The sequence below is a fragment of the Pristis pectinata genome, chromosome 3, assembly GCF_009764475.1.
Source record: "Pristis pectinata isolate sPriPec2 chromosome 3, sPriPec2.1.pri, whole genome shotgun sequence".
Lineage (NCBI taxonomy): Eukaryota > Metazoa > Chordata > Chondrichthyes > Rhinopristiformes > Pristidae > Pristis > Pristis pectinata.
Genome location: NC_067407.1, coordinates 53,013,205 through 53,019,651, shown reverse-complemented (window position 1 = coordinate 53,019,651; position 6,447 = coordinate 53,013,205). Strand labels below are relative to the sequence as shown.

General features: G+C 43.5%; 1 long non-coding RNA gene across 1 annotated transcript; it reads right to left on the bottom strand.

Moving 5' to 3' along the window:
• Positions 1-268: 268 nt before the first annotated feature.
• LOC127568960 (uncharacterized) lies at positions 269-5,736 on the bottom strand. The gene is made up of 3 exons (XR_007956106.1): positions 5,704-5,736; positions 1,610-1,714; positions 269-490 (listed from the first exon to the last, which is right to left on the bottom strand). It is a non-coding gene; the product is annotated as an uncharacterized LOC127568960 (long non-coding RNA).
• Positions 5,737-6,447: the final 711 nt, after the last annotated feature.

Sequence of the window (6,447 nt, the reverse complement as noted above, 5' to 3'; positions counted from 1 at the left end):
ATCCGCCAGGAACAAGTGGATGTCTTTGGGTAACTGCTCCAGAAAGGCTTGCTCAAACATCAGGCAGGGTTTGTGGCCATCTGCCAGGGCCAACATCTCGTTCATGAGCGCAGAGGGGGGTCTGTCACCCAACCCATCGAGGTGGAGGAGGTGGGAGGCCCATTCACGTCGGGAAAGGCCGAAAGTCTCAAGGAGGAGGGTCTTGAACTTATCGTAATTCTTCTCCTCCAGGGGGGCCTGGATGAAGTCCTCGACCTGGGCTGCGGTGTCTTGGTCGAGGGCGCTCACCACGTAGTAGTACTTGGTGTCGTCCCTGGTGATCTGGCAAATCTGGAACTGGGCCTCGGCCTGGTTGAACCGGACACGAGGCCAGAGGGTCTAGAAGGTAGGCAGTTTAAGGGCTACTGCCTATACCTCTTGTTGTGCAGACATCGTGGGTCCAAAAACGTTTCGGCCTGTCGGGGTCACCAATGTAGCGGCTAGCTACACACTGTGAAATGAAGACACAGAGTCAATTGTTTGAAGTCAGAAGTCGAATGAACGATAGGGGCACGGTGCGCCTTTAATACCCGAAATTTTCCCGCACTACAGTTCCCGCGCTGACGTCACACGTGGGTCACCTGACCTTCCCGCGCGTGGGCTTTCCTAGCCCAATGATGGAGAAGAAGGAGGGCCCCACGCCATCTTGGGTTGGGGCCTCTGGCAATGTTCGCGATGTCGGGAGCCGGTTCGATGCCGGTAAGGTGAGTCGCCACAATATAATATTTTTCTGTGCTATGATGTCATTCTCAAAGACTTCGTCAAATGACATGGTTGCAGTGTGTCTTTAGGAAGTCAAGCTGACCTGAGTTGCCTTTCTACCAGCTCGCTCTAATTGTTTGGGAAACCTGGAAACAATGCTATAGTTAGGTCAGAGTAACTCTGACCAAAGTGCAGGCCTCAACCACCACACAGACTTGTCCCTCTTTACCCTTTTTTGTAGGCTAGCAGGAATTGTTGAATACTATTATCTGGAATTGTTGAATACTATTATCCAGGAAGGATTTTAAACAATAAATAATCACATTGTTTCAGTTTTCAACATGAGAGCAAAACTGCATATCATTGTGCACTGATTTTGTGACCAGAATCGATTCCAGCAGGCTTTTGAGAGAGGATCTGAAGTATCCTAATGGCTCTCACTGGACTCTCTCCTCGATGGTGCCTATTAACAGGCCCTGAGTGTTCTTCTCACTACTGCTGCAGAAGTCTCTGATCTATAATTTCCTGGCTCGAGTTTCACTCCTTTCCTAGATTAAATTATACACCCTTCATTTCTGGAGCCTTATGCATTTTGCTAAAAGTTCATGGGTGACCAGAACAGGGGTGACTGTTATTGAGAATTAATTTAAAATGTCTGTTGGGGACACTAGTGATTGAATAGCTTGTCAAACTCAGAGTCAAGGTCACGTTCGTCAAGTGCCAAAGGCCATCTGGCTCCAGTAAATTCATAAGCTGTTAATGTGTCAGCACCTTCAAAAACAGCAAGGAAACCGGAAAACAAAATAACATGCCATCTGCCTTATTTCAACAAATATGTTTTGCCAAATATATTTTATAAGGTACATACAGTGGCCTAGAATTCAAATATGCAGTGCCAGTGCTGTATGGCTCCTTAACATTCCTTTATGGTGGAAAGGCAGTGCGTTGTCATTGTGACCTGCAAGTGCACCATCTGTAATATCAATAACAGGCAAAATAATCAGCAAAACAGACACAGGTTTCTGCATATGCAAATTGCCAGCCTAGTGCTTGTTTGAAGTCTGCTGTGCAAGATTATACAGTCATATAGCTTGGAAAGAGAATCTTCAGCCCAACGAATCTGCACCAACCATCAAGCACCCATTTACACTAAAATAATGCTAATCCCTTTTTATTCTCCCCACTTTTCTATCAATTTACCTTAGATTCTTCTACCCATCTACACACTAAGAACAATTTACAGTGGCCATTTAACCCATTGACCCACACATCTTTGGCATGTGGGAGAAAACCTGGCACAGTCACAGGGAAAATGTGCAGAATTCACACAGGTGGCACTGGAAGTCAGGATTGAACCCACGGCTGCTCTACTAGGTTGCTTTGTTCTGAGACACCAACTGTACTTAGGAAATTTAGGTTGACAGGTGACCTTAAGGGAATTGCATGTTAAACCACGAGGTTTTACTACCTGAGTGAGTAGCAAGAGAATTCTCCCTGCGTCACCCCAACCCCTGATTCCAGCCTCTCCCACTGCTCTATGTACAGCTGTGAAGGAGACCTGTGCTATTGAGTCTCTACCTCTCTGAGCTTGACATAAGTGTTGGAATAGGTGACAATGGTTTAAACTTGGTCATAGAATTGCATTATGCTTGCTCTTTGGTAGTTTAACCAAACAGCAAACGTGGAGGAGAGGAAAAATGCAAGAACATTGAGAATTTGGAAGCCCAAACAACAGAGTGATGCACACAACATCAAGATAAGGGAGACATTCATGAAAGCCTTGGCATAAGCGCTTCAAAGGCTCAAAAGCAAAGCTAGTGGAATACAACACCAGATAAAAGATTAGGAGTGGGCAAAAGCCTCAGTGCATGGCCTCGACAAGAGTCCACATGATTCACCTTTGGGTCAGAGCACTCTCCGATGTCCACAACCAGGCCTCCTCGAGAGTTGAAACTCATCACTCTGAGCCTGGGAACTCAGTTGCATTATTTACATTTCATCAGGCTATTTCATATAATACTAGGAAACAGTTTGATGGAAATTAATGCTATTATTATCCATCATTTAAAAGGCAGAATCAGGCAGAGTATATTGCAGACTTGTCAAGCCTTTGTTCCAAAATCCTGCAGAGGGTGGGTTGCAGGATCGTGAGCTGGGTCTTGCTGGATTAGGCCCAAAATCACTTCCCGCTGTCCCTGCAAACCTACATCTACATAGGCTAGTTGCCAATGGCGGTCTTGTTGGGTTATTTGTGGAAGGCTGGTCCTGTTGGGCTAGTTGCTGAAGGCTGGTGTTGTTGGGTCAGTTGCTGAGGGCTGGTGTTGTTGGGTCAGTTGACAAGGGTGATGTTGTTGGGTCAGTTGCCGAGAGCGGTGTTGTTGGGGCAGTTGCTGAGGGCTGGTCCTTGTTGGGTCAGTTGACAAGGGCGATGTTGTTGGGTCAGTTGCCAAGAGTGGTGTTGTTGGGTCAGTTGCTGAGAGTGGTGTTGTTGGGTCAGTTGCTGAGGGCTGGAGTTGTTGGGCCAGTTGCCAAAGGCTGGAATTGTTGGGCCAGTTGCAGAGGATGATGTTGTTGGGTCAGTTGCCAAGAGCGGTGTTGTTGGGTCAGTTCCTGGGGGCTGGTCTTGGGTCAATTGTTGAGGATGGCGTTGTTCAGTCAGTTGCCATGGGCGGTGCTGTTGGGCCAATTGCTGAGGGCAGTGTTCCCTCGAGATGGGTGGCAAAATTTGGGTGGTGACCTGGCCGCAGGTGGAGGGTGGAGTTTTTTTGTCTAATAAAGTTGTGTATTTTAACAGTTTTTAAAAATCTCTTGACATTCAGAGACATTTAAAATTGAATTAAATAATAAAGCATTATAATTAACTTTATCTTTTTATTTTCCAATTAACAGAAAAGCACTCAGAGTAACTAGAAACATTGAAGAAAATAATTTTAAAGAAGTAATTTTCCTTTGCTCTATGTCCTAATTAGCAAGTCCGCAATTCCCATTGGAAAGAGTTCCTGCACCAGGTGTTTAATGCTGGGGAGTTTCGTGCCAGTGTGTTGTGATTGATTATGCACTCTGAGCCTGGCAGTAAATCTTGAACTCACTGTCAGCCCAAGACTTGCTTCGAGTCGAGTGCTTAACTATTGACGGCTTCCTCCAGAATTGCCTTCCACAGCCAGCAAGAGTTGGCCCAATCACAAGGGCCAACTGTTCAGACCTTACCTCTAGTGCTGCTTTGTGTAGAGCTTGCACATTCTGTGATTGTGTGGGTTTCTTCCGGATACTCCAGTTTCCTTCCCCATCCCAAAGATGTGCCACTGTAAATTGCCCCTTTTATAATTGGGTGGTAGAATTGATGGAAATATGGGGAGAAAAGGTTAAAGAGAAAATAAGTGGGGGAATGCGATTGCTCTGTGTGCTGGCATAGACTCAGTGGGCTGAACGGCTGCCTGCTACGTTGTATGGAAATATGGACTTGGAAGTCATCAAGCTTCTGTTTCTGAGGCGGGCCAATCGATGCATGGCTCACTGGAAAACATGAGCTGGTGCTCCAAGGTGCCCAATCACAGATGGCTTTTTGAGTCACAGTTTACTAGGCAACCGTCCTGTCCCTGAATCTGGGCCCTCTCCAGGACGTCAGCACATTAATCCAGGCTGACAAATGATTGCAACACTGAGGGAGTGCTGTATGGCGGATAAAGAGAGAAAACAAGACTCTGCCTGCCCTTTCACATGAATAGAAGGGGTTTGCGTGATTTTGTTTCATTGAAGTGGGGAGCTTGCTTGTGTTTGGACCAATTACAGTATGTACCTCTGTCAAAGCTGATTGACTACTCACATTTCCTATTGTTAATTATTGGGTTTTGGTATCCACTCTTCCTCTATGCAAAGAGATTTTAGATGTCCTAAAAATATGTTGGCACTTTATAAAGTTCTTTCATTTACAGTTCATAGTAAAACTTGAGGCTTGATTTTCAAAATAGTCACTTCAGTGACCTGTGTTTTTTTTCACTTATTTTTATTTTCATAAGTCGTATTTTTAATGACTTTGTTCTGGGTTTCTATTTGCAATAATAATATTTGCTTGTCTGATGTCTTCCACATCCCTAGACTTCATTTCAATCCTAAAACCAACCAGTTTAAGACCAAAAGGATCCAAATAATCCTCTGTTCTGGGTAACTCATTATTTCTGGTGGATTATTCAATATTAAATCTACACTATCATCTGCTTTGTTCCCTGCTTTACATATTCTGGTTAAGAAATATTTGTATATATACCTTAAATAACACTTAAAATTGTGGGTTTATAAGATTTCCTTGCAGAAATGTTGATTGGATCAAAGGGGGGGGGGATGAAGCTGATGTGTTTAAAATGTGTGTGAGGTGAGCTAGATAACAGGTGATTGATTGAAATAGATTAGACATTTATGTGCATGGCAAAATTGTATTTCTTTGTGGACTTGCAACAAGTTCCTGCAATTCTTTTAAATGAGTGAAGACGCACAGCGGAATGAATTTATTTCATGCTGATTGCTCCTACGTAAAACAAAATCTTTGATTACAAACTGGTAAAATATAAAGCTGCATCACCTGAATACCTCGGAAATGGCCTTGATTGCAATCTGTGTGGAAACTGGGATTACTGAATACAAAGAATTATCTGACCTATTAGGTCAGTTTAAATCATTTTATAAAGCCTGTCTTTTCTCCAGTGAATGGCATGATTAGACCTAGCTCCTTTGATTAGGAAACCTAGTTACTTTAGTGATTCACTCTTTTCTGCCAATATATTTGCAGTACAGCTGAACGAAAAAAAGTTTGTTGTAACTTATTTAAATGTGAACTGATTTCAGCAAAGAACATGTGCTTTATCACTTATTTTATCCATACTTCAGTAATCTATGCATTCCTGTGAGAAATTCTGTCAAATAATCCTTACAACTATTGATAATCTTGATATATTAAATGTTACTTACTGAGACCCTCGCTGACTGAGACCTCAATTCCGTCTGAAATTTGGCATTTGTGACACCACTGCAGTGTTTTCTCTGTGTCATACTGATCATCCGAGATCATATGTCAGGAATGAGCTTATGCTCACTTACCATTTTTTAGTTGCTGCTACTGGCAGTTCCTACATGTTCTGAAGACCCCTATCTTTATCCCCTCATCTCTCCCTCTCCCCCTCGCTCCTTCTCAATATATCTTGGTGTTCTATTTAACCCTTTATTTGACTTTCAATTATCTCATTTATTCAGGAGGTATTAGCTTATTCGTCATAGTATTAATGGACTGAAATGTATATTTATCCTGCAAGTCCATTAATATGTCCTTGCGGGCATTCCATTTGTTTGGCATTAGGATGTTGAACAATGTCCATAATTGGTGATTTTAACCTTTTCTCCCCTTATCCTTGGAGTTTACCTTTAAAAAACATGTAAACACAAATAATGATCCTGATACATCGGTGAGAGCTGACACAGATTGGGTGACCGCTTCGTCGGGCACCTTTGTTCCGTCCGCTGCAACAGCCAGAACCTCCCGGTGGCCACCCACTTCAATTCCACATCCCACTCCCATATTGACATGTCTATTCCTCTACTGCCATGTTGAGGCCACATGCAGGTTGGATGAACAACACCTCATATTCTGCCTTGGGAGGCTCCAACCTGATGGCCTCAACATCAATATCTCTAACTTGCAGTAACTCCACCCTTTCT